This window comes from Hypomesus nipponensis, chromosome 20, assembly GCF_054491055.1.
Source record: "Hypomesus nipponensis isolate SF chromosome 20, ASM5449105v1, whole genome shotgun sequence".
In the NCBI taxonomy this organism is placed as follows: Eukaryota; Metazoa; Chordata; class Actinopteri; order Osmeriformes; family Osmeridae; genus Hypomesus; species Hypomesus nipponensis.
The window spans coordinates 11,227,035-11,237,351 of record NC_140380.1 but is presented as its reverse complement, the minus strand read 5'-3'; the positions used below and the strand labels follow the sequence as shown (position 1 = coordinate 11,237,351).

The 10,317-nt window shown below is 40.3% G+C and overlaps 1 long non-coding RNA gene across 9 annotated transcripts in view; it reads right to left on the bottom strand.

The window, feature by feature from the left end:
- Positions 1-8,782: 8,782 nt before the first annotated feature.
- LOC146246397 (uncharacterized) overlaps positions 8,783-10,317 on the bottom strand; it is a 44,875-nt gene continuing 43,340 nt past the window's right edge. For all 9 annotated transcript variants that reach the window (XR_014734582.1, XR_014734580.1, XR_014734588.1 and 6 more), the window contains one exon: positions 8,783-9,300. This is a non-coding gene — a long non-coding RNA (uncharacterized LOC146246397). The remainder of the gene's footprint in view (positions 9,301-10,317) is intronic.

Genomic DNA, 10,317 nt, shown 5'->3' with positions numbered 1-10,317 from the left:
TCACGACAACGGAAAGGAGTTTGATTCTTTGGTTTATTAGTCGAGTACCCGGATCAAACAATCAGTTCAAGACAAACTGATGGCATGAGTGAAAAACATCTCTTTTCAGAGAGCTTAAATACAGTTGCTGGACCTGTTCAGATATAGAATGCACAGAATTGCTTCCTTAACGGGTCTCCAGTGGTCAGTACACTGATACACTAGAGCATACTAGCAGGTGAACGGGTCGTTAATCACATAAGCCCTGTTTTGTCCATAATTTGCCTCACAGTCTCCTAACTGTCTGGACTGTGTGCTATATTCTGCTCGGTGGGAGTCTCGCTTCACGACCTTTGACCTCACATATACTTGAAAAAATCTGGTGAAATCTGCATATCAGTTGCTAACTGTGCCTTGTTGCAATCTTGAGCAAATGGTTAATGCACATGTCTAAACTGGCCACAAACAAATGTATTTGGCATTATTTTGTGTTTCATGCTCCACACTGATGATGCGATTCATGGACATTTTTATAGTAAGGTCACTTTTGATTTCCAAACCCAACTACTTGAAATACAATAAGGTTGTTTGAATCGAAAGCTGAGAAAGTGCAAGTCAAGATTGCATTTAGCCAACTGTGCCTGGTTGGTTTTCCATATATATGCAAATTATAAAAATAATTACACTGCAGGTAGAAAGGAACTGAATTTCATCTGTGGTCTAGTAACGATTCAAACTTTGTCATCTGAAATTTCTCCACAATCTGTCGCTGCTATGCTGGGTTGCAGACATATTATTCTGCCACTTTTGACAGTGCAACTCCGGAGCTTAATTTCACAATAATTGAATGTAACAGCGGAGACAACAGGCTGGTCTGGGTTGCTGCTGGTTGGAAAGACAGGACATCTAATGGGATTCATTTGTCCAGTTTTCCTGTTGTTTGCTTACTTTCTTTTTCATTGAATCTCTAACCGGGTATGAGAGCCAAAGTAGGCTAGTTTACATATTTTCCCAGCGTGCTACAACCTTTCAGAAGACACGATTCCTACAAAGTTTTGTACACAAACAAACAGCTAGTTTACTTTCTTCATAGCTGAGGTCTAATCGTTAATACATTATATATCAGTTTATATTTCCGGATTTGTAATGAGTACTGTACTTCCTGCAGTACCTTTCTGTTGCTCATAGGAACCATTCTTGAGAAAACCTACTCCACTATACACTAATGTAAATATCAAGCTATAGACCAGAGCGAAACAGTCCATATTTTCAAAGTGAACCATTCAAATGCATTACTTTAGGCGGAACTTCCTGTATGTGGTGGGGTTCACTTTGTCATTAGGGTTAACCCTAATGTTCATGTACGTACACAATCAAACTGAACCACATCGACACTATGATGCTACTTCAACTGCCGTTGCCCTGGTTACTGTCCCCTGCCGACTGTTGCCATGGCCACTATTGCCCTGGTTACTGTCCCCTGCCGACTGTTGCCGTGGCCCACTGTTGCCGTGGCCACTGTCCCCAGCCTCACCTGCTGTGGCTGGTTGTTGGTGGGTGTCACTTCCTGGTGTTTCCTACAGCCAATCACAACTTCCTGTTAGAGTTCAATACATCCCTCCCTTCCATACAAAGATCCATACTATCGGCCTTCCCTGTTCATCCAGGGCTGAGATCTGGATTCACACGTGTTTCTGTCAGAGCCTCACACAGGGAACCTAGACAGCTCAGTCATCCACTATCAAGACACCAGAAGCTCCATACACAGATGTTCCTTGTAAGTTGTCAGTCACCAGAACCCAAGCCTGAAGCTTCTTCAAACTTCAGCTTGGTTCACTGACTTGAAGCTTCTTCAAACTTCAGCTTGGTTCACTGACCTGAAGCTTCTTCAAGCTTCAGCTTGGTTCACTGACCTGAAGCTTCTTCAAACTTCAGCTTGGTTCACTGACCTGAAGCTTCTTCAAGCTTCAGCTTGGTTCACTGACCTGAAGCTTCTTCAAACTTCAGCTTGGTTCACTGACGTTCTCTGCCATCACACACACATGAATCCACGCCAACCGCAAGATGAAAAGTTGAGCGGATTTCTTTCTATTTTTCTGAAAGGGGCTACTATATCAAGGCAAATAGTTCAAAAGTGTTTTGTCCAACTGGATCCGTAAGAGTCATCCAGACTCCCGTCCAAGGTACCGCGCAGCGTTTGGTGCCAAGGGGTTACGCAGATATCCTCTCCAGATCCCACACAGCCAGTGTTCTTAGTTGGGCTTTGCTTCCTCTGGCATTACTACCCTCCTGGTGTGGACCCAGAATAGGGGGAGCGATAGAAGAGCTGGAGAGCAATGCTCTCAGCTTTTTTCCCTCTCCTGCCGTTCAGACAGAGTGGATGATGATTATACCACTTGAAACACAGCTGGCTGTTCTGCAGGTGTGCTGCGTTCGCAAGAAGGACCTCACAACCGTATTGGTGGAAAGGCTGAACGAGGTAGTGGGAAATGCAGGTGAGTAGAGGTTGGTTGGTTTGAAGCCAGGAAGGCTCTCACTGTAATGACAAAAAAAAAAAAATCCCAACCAGCCAGCTGCACTCTGGGATACGTTTATGTCTGATGACAACCTCATCCCCTTCTCTGCTGCTTGTCTAGAATCTGCGTAGGAATATTTTGGAAGAAGGGGCCACAATGCTCAGGGTCAGGGTCAGGGTCAGGGTCAGGGTTAGGGTTAGGGTTTGAGTCTGTTAGGTCAGTGGATGTGCATTCATTTTATTTTTATTTTTTTACTGTTGCTTGCTTTTCTACAGGTACACGTGCACTTATAGCGATTCACCTTGTTTCATTATAACTTGTTTAACTACATGCTCTTATGGTTCTTCCCTTAGGCACTTATTTTTGGTTGTTCACAATATGTGCTTCATGTTTTGGCTACCCACGATGTTTTTGGATCTTGTTGTTATTATCATCAGTGACCTATGCACTTTGTAAAGCTCTCTCTTGGAAGTTGCTTTGGATAAAAGCATCTGCTAAATGAATAAATGTAAATGTAAAAAGGACTAGATGACTAGTGAACCAAATGATGAATAGTAACCAAAATAGGACTTAGTAAAGGAACAGTCTACCGCATGGTTGTTTGCACAGTATTAACATCAACCTCTTTTGTTCTTGTTCATCACCGAATGTTATGAGGGTCAATTCTCTTTAACGCAAGTTTGACTAACTGCCATCAGCGTCATTGAAACTGAGTCTTTAAATGATTAATCCATAGTGTAGAAGAGCACATTTGTTTTAAAGTCAATTAATCAAATCTATAACCCATTTATTCAATTCCAGTCATTAGTTTATTTTTTATCAGTGATCTCAATTTCACATAGAGTTGCTGTTATTTTAATTAAATCTTTTAGTTCTTAATAGTTTATTAATTGCAGAAACCATCGCTATGTTTCAGTTGGATGCTGAAGCTTTCTTCTGGCGTGTGGGTGTGTATGTCCAGGTTGGACGTGTCTGTGTCAGCCTGATCGTCATAATATACTTCAATGAAGGACATTCTCACAGACACATGAACATGTTGTTTTCACACCAACTAAACACTTCCCTGTCTGCATGTTCTTGATGACGACGCTCCTTGATGTTGCACGTTCCACTGCCGCTTTCATGTGTGCATGCGCTTTACTCTTGTTTGAGCTGTTGTGCTCTAAAAACAAATTCTATCTTCCAGTTATTTTCCCCACTTTCTTCTGAAGTTGCTCTTGCTACTTGCCAGGCTGCTACAGTGAGGGAGAATATGGTCTTCATGACTTGTCAGGTTGAATAAAGGGTTGAATAAAATTAAATAAATGTCCTGCAGTGTCAACATACTTCAGACAAAGTTAAACCTTTTCATGAACGGTTTGTATCAAATGTCTTCTTAGCTGCTGATTTCAAACTCTCTCTCCCCCCTCCCCAAGAGAAAGAGATGTTTTATCTAACCATAACAAAAGCAACATCACAAAGCCTGAACTAACATAACATTTCGATCATTCAGTCCGGATACAACATGTTCTACATATTTCATCTATATTCAGTATAGGTGTCCTGTATTCCGTGGCGCCAATCCTTGGGTGCAGCGTCTGTGACAAACACACAGTGGCAAGGCAGGGAGGCAGGGGAGTGGAAAAGCAGGTGTTGGACCGTGTTGACAGAAGTAAATTGAATGCCAGATTCCATGTGTATTTTCCTGCATGAATCTGTACATCTTTTCACAGTATCTCATAAATAAGATATGTATGTTCAGAACTTTTTTTTCCTACAAGCAAGTCCTAGTTTGAGATGGGTTTGTCAATTCAATAGATTGTTTGTCCATTTGTCCAGACTATATGTGAAGGATTGTTCTTCGGCATCATTTTTTCTACCAAAACAGTCACCAATTCTGGCCTTAATTGCTTTGCCAAATGACTTACTGACGGAATTTGGAGCAGTCTCTGGAAATGCGCTGTAATACGTTTGTGCAATGGGAATTTCATGCAACATTTCATATGCAAATTCATCTACTGCTCGTATAACATTTGATAAGAGAAAAGAAAAACATAAAATGTTAAATGAGTTTTGATACCACCACATGGGTGTGGAGACTGCATTATACTGCAATTCTGAACTTGTTGTTTATTTGGAGAAAAGCTGATTTAACATTTCAAGTTCTATCACGGCTAGAAATACACTTCTGACACAACTGTCTGCAAACTGTGAATAAGCCTGTTTAGCATACAGAAAGATCTGGGAGAATTTTGAAAACTGCTGAGAGTTCAACCCCGCAAGAATAGAGCAGTCATCAAGCTGTTCCATCTCCACAACAGTGTGCTTGCTTTTAGCAAAATTCCTGAAACATTTATCGTCTTTGGAATTCAAACCTGTCATTCAACTCTCTGTCATGAAAGATGGGGGGGATTGGGATGTGAGATGAATAATTTGTAATATTTTGATAAGAAGCGATATCACAAAAGGGTTATTTCAATTTATCTTGCCTACATTTAAACGCACACATGAGTTTGTCTGACTTCCTGGTGTCATACCCCCCTCCATACACCCTTCGCTGGCCATGCCTGTTAAACCGTGCCAGGAAGGAAGAAGAAAATAAGGGCTAACAGATTGAAAGAGGTGTTCAATCTACACAGCTCGCCACAAGCCTTCTCCTATCGCGCCTCCTTCATAGAAATACTTCCAATCACGTCTCGTGAAAGTAGTGTGCCCAACTCTCCCAAGTGCTGGAAATTCCGTGGCAGATTGATTTGGTGAAATGTTGGAGCTGTCTAACCTCCCTCCCTCCCTTGGCACCTGGCTCTTTTTAACTTGATTGGGAGTTGTGTCTGGAGTGCCGGTAGCTTTATACATTATAAACAAACAGGTAGTACAAAATGTTCAATCTTTCTACTGTTCCAACATCATAGAATTGGTGAGAGAGAGAATTACTGGTAGCTGTCACCCTATCCCCTAAAAAAAGACCCCAAAACTTTTTGAAAAGTTGAAAAAATATTTGCGAAAAAATATTTTGAAAAAATGTTTAGCAATCTTAAAAAATTATTTGCAAATAACAGTTTGCATTGCATGCAGTATTTTTAGACATGACTATCTGTACTTTTACTTGAGTGGAGGGTGAGTGCTATGCCTAAAGCTTTCAAGTATACAAAACCTAGATGTAAATGCCTCACACATGCATTTAGGACCCTATTGTTTATGTCAAAAAAAAAAAAAAAAAAACGACAACAAGGTTGGATGTTGGCAATAAAGTTCAAATAGAGGCAGCCTCCAAATTGGCCAGTAGATGGCAGCATTGGGCCACAATTCTATTTCAGCTCACATTTATGATAGCAATCATTGTTTACATGCCTTGGACTACGCACACCGCATTGCACACTCTGTATTAATTGGCCAATTCAAAATCATTTGAATTTGCGCAAATAGGTTCAGATCGTTATCGTTACTGTACCTGTTTCAGCGGCCGTCATCTCCGCTTCACGATGGGTGAAGGGTCAGCCGTCTTCCAGGACGTTAAAAACAGAGAAAACAAAACATGGAGACATAAATGCGCATTGTAGGCTACATCTTCATCTAACATACTACGTAGGAATCACTAGTATTAGAGACTCCAAAGACAAAGGCTCAGAAGATAAGGAAAAAACACACACACTCCATTAAACACAGGTGGACTCAATTAAACACGTACGTTACATCCGGGGGCGAGCAGTTCATTTTATTTTAAGGTGTCAAATCAAATGGGGTTAAAACGATTTAATACGTCTTTTAAAAATCTCTAAATTACATACAGTTGGTTAGGTCAAATGTACACTGTTTTGTATAATTAATTGTGTATTCTAGACTAGACCAGAAGAACGTTGACAGAACACACATGATAATGAATTATCGTTAATGAATCTTTGTCAAAAGATGAATTGCTGTAGCGATGGCTGCTAAATTAAATCCTTGAGAGAGTAACCAGGCATGAAAAACATGAAGGCATCCATTTTCACGCAGTCTCCTATGGCTAGTTAACCCATTCTAATGATGTAGCCTATTGTACAGTACCATTACAACACATTAATATTGGCCACATGATCAAAGTAAAACCACCAATATCATTAGGCTACTCACGAGGACCGGAGAGAAGATAAACGGTAACGGGACAGCACAGGAGCAACAATCTAGCCTGTTTATTGTCCAAATGTTGGAGTTTGTCATTACTTTTTCATTTGTATTTCATTCAAAGCCGACGCTTTGATACAAATGGACATGCATAGATGGTAGCCTACATGATACATGTCCCTCTGTGGGACTCTGTATTTGCTAGCCACCGAACCAACTAAAAATCTGTCTTTCAGAGAAACAACTCATGCTGAATTCACGCTTTGCATTTTGAGTGTGAGGCTTTAAGTTTGGCAAGATAAGTCTGCACATTTTAGGTTTAAATACTGTAACTTTTCTTGACAAATTCACGAAAGCTTTGCCTGAGTGGTTTAGTAAAGTGTGCCATATCAATCTTTTGCATGCCACTGCCTAACCACTTAGAGTTAGATTAACGTTAATCTTTTCTAAATGTTACTTATCGCTCTACATTGCTAGGGATGACTATGTAGGGGACGATTTCTGTTAAAACTGAGATTTCCGGTGAGAAATTTGCAAATATTGCTAATATATATAATAGTTCCAAAGTGTCATGTGTGCAAAGTTGTTGGAACATAGGCTACTGGAATTATGACATATTGACCAATCAATGTCTGAAATATTTTGCATCCAGTGTGTGAATCGTTTTGGAAAATGTCAAGCTGCATTAGTTGCATGATTAGCATAAGACATGCCTCATTAACTATATGATTTATATCCCTTGACTTAGGCCCAACGTTGCTTTCCATTAAATACAGACAAGCACACACACGCGTGTAGGTACACACACACACGTGTTTAATTTGGTGCGTACATTACAGTTTGTGTCTTATCTGCTAAATGAATATATTAAATGACATATTTTTGGTGCTTCCTAGACTTAAACTCAGTCCCCTCTTACAGTAGTTGACAGTCCTAATACATTGCTTCAGAAAGCGCATTCTCACCTAATACCACTAGGTGGCACTGTCACACAACCAGTGGAAGACCTCGAAGAAAAGGTCTGATCCTGTTCACTAACTACAGTAACTAAATCCTCAGATTTGTGTCCCTGTACAGCAAGTCACGTTAGCATTTTAATCTAAAGGAGGGAGTTTGGACAAGCATGGAAACTTTTAATGAGAAAGCAGTGGCAAGATATTTAATTTACGGTGATTTGATGTGAAAAAGGTAAAGTAGCTACTTCAACATCTGTCACAGTAAATTAACACCGAAATAGTTTTTTATTGCACATTTCTAATAAGACTAAAATAACATTCTGAAAGTCATTGCGTTTCAATTTGAAAGGGGAGAGAGAGGAATTACATTACACATTACACAACTGTTTCTGTAAATGTGTGTGTGTGTGTTTGCGTACATGAGTGCTTGTTTCTCGCATGTTTGCCCGAGTGTGTCCGTGCGTGCGTGTGTGTTCTTGTGTGCCGGCATGTGAGTGTGTGTACATGCCAGCATGTGTGTGTGTGTGTGTGTGTGTTCATTATTTAACCCAGTATCTGATTGCACTATGTTGACCACTCATGCTGCTCATTCTTATTTTTATATATATTTTATTTAATATTTAAATAGTTTATTCTTAGATTGTTTAGTTCTTAGGAATAGTTAAACTTTTGTACCTTTACCTAATTTGAGATTCGTATTTATTTATTGTTTGCACCTCCCTGCCACGGTCAATTCCGTGTTTTAATAACGTACATGGTGAATAAACCTGATTCTGATTCTGTGTGTTGATAATGGGGAGTGAAGCAGGAAGTCTTCACACCAGGTGACCTACTTCCTACCAGGTGACCAATCTACTTTTGTTGAATGTTCAAATCTCTCCCCTGCAGAGGATACACATTTAGAGAAAGGGAGTTCCACAGTACCTATGATGTCGATAATAAGGTTTGTATGATGGGTAATTGACAATGATTTCATTAAAGCCATGTCATGATTGGAGTGCAAAAATATATAATAATTCGTAATGAGTATAAATGGGTGTTCTGATTCTTAATTCATCAACGTCTCGGTAATTACCTCACCGTTAATAGACTCATGTACAAAAGTTAGGAAAAACACCAGATATCAAGTCAACTAAAAAATAAAAAGTTCATGATTAGTCTGTTGCTGTTAATGACTGACTTGTAAACCACTCAATATAGCTTATCTCTTGGTGTGTTACATTTTTGGAAGAAAAAAAACATCTGAAATCCTCTGAAATAGCTTACTTTAATTCTACACATGACAAGTGGTAAAATCCTTAAGATGACCACGTAGAGAGGGTTGCTGTGTGCGCGACAAGAACCGCGTGCGTTCCTGTGGGTGAACAGCTGTGTGGTCGTGTCCACTGCATGTCCTGGTTGTAGTCTTTTCATTCAGAATGCATTGACCTTTGACCCAGCCGGCCGATGGCTTGACCCTGGTCAGATTGTTCGTTTTGTTTTGCCAGCGTGAGACAAACTTGAGGATGGGGGAACTGCTGGCCAGATGAAAGTCTTCATCCTGACTCTTCTTCTCCATGTTTAATTTTTTTTGTATTCCAAGGATATGCTGTCCATTTTAAACATTAAGGAATTCTCTCAAGGTTATCATGAAGAGAAGCTCTGGTTTACAGCTCAGATTTTCCAGCGACCGGGCAGGAAGCATGCTGAGGAACGTCAGGGAAAGGAGACATCGTAGCATGGCCTCGTGTTCCATCCATGGCAGGACATTCAACAGCTATTTAAACCTAAAAGAAAATGAAAGAAGAACAGATCTATGAACAATCCTTTACAGAATCCCTTTATCCCGGTACGAGACAGTCAGTGATTTAGGAACACCTACAACATCCAGGTCATCCCTTTAAAATGAGGTGCTACAATATTTCATAAAATGTGTTTTGATTTCAGGTTAATTGGTCAGGAAGTGTCATAAAAACCATCACCAGTCTCATGACCTGTACAGCTACAAGTTGAGGTCAACGATGACCCACATGCTTTTCAATTCCCGGGAGGTGCACCTGACAGGAGCCCTCATAATAACTGCTTGTGGTGGGGGAGTATGTGTGTGTGTGTGTGTGTGTGAGGGGGAGTGAGTGTGTGTGAGGGGGTTGACATATAAATATGACTTCCCTCCCCCCCACAAACATTTCCTGTTTTTCAGGAAAGGTAATCTTTCATATTTCCTACATTGATTGATTGCTCCAATGTTGGCTTCCAGCGAGTGAGAAATATATATATCATATAAATGTTTGGCATGCTATTATTCCACTTTATCATAATATGTACTTTTGGCCTATCATAATTCATGTTCAGGGCTCTCTCTCTCTCACACACACACACACACACACATATTGTAGCCTGGAATAGAACATGCTGACAACTTTTTCTCTGCTATGATAAATGTTTAAATAAGATGTTAGATCCACCTCCAGAAAAGCATAAAGTGCAGGTTGGGGTTCTGGATCTGGGGAACAGTGTTCTTCTGGGGAACAGTGTTCTTCTGGGGAACAGTGTTCTTCTGGGGAACAGTGTTCTTCTGGGGAACAGTGTTCTTCTGGGGAACAGTGTTCTTCTGGGGAACAGTGTTCTTCTGGGGAACAGTGTTGAGCTGCAGTGAGAATATGTTTTAGTGTCCGCATCCTCCTACAATCTGAATTTGTGCAGGTCAAATCCTAACATTGAGAATGAGGTATTTGACGAGAACCGTCTTCCAAATGTAAAAGATATACACTTGTTGCATGACTATAAATATGAGTCCTCAGTAC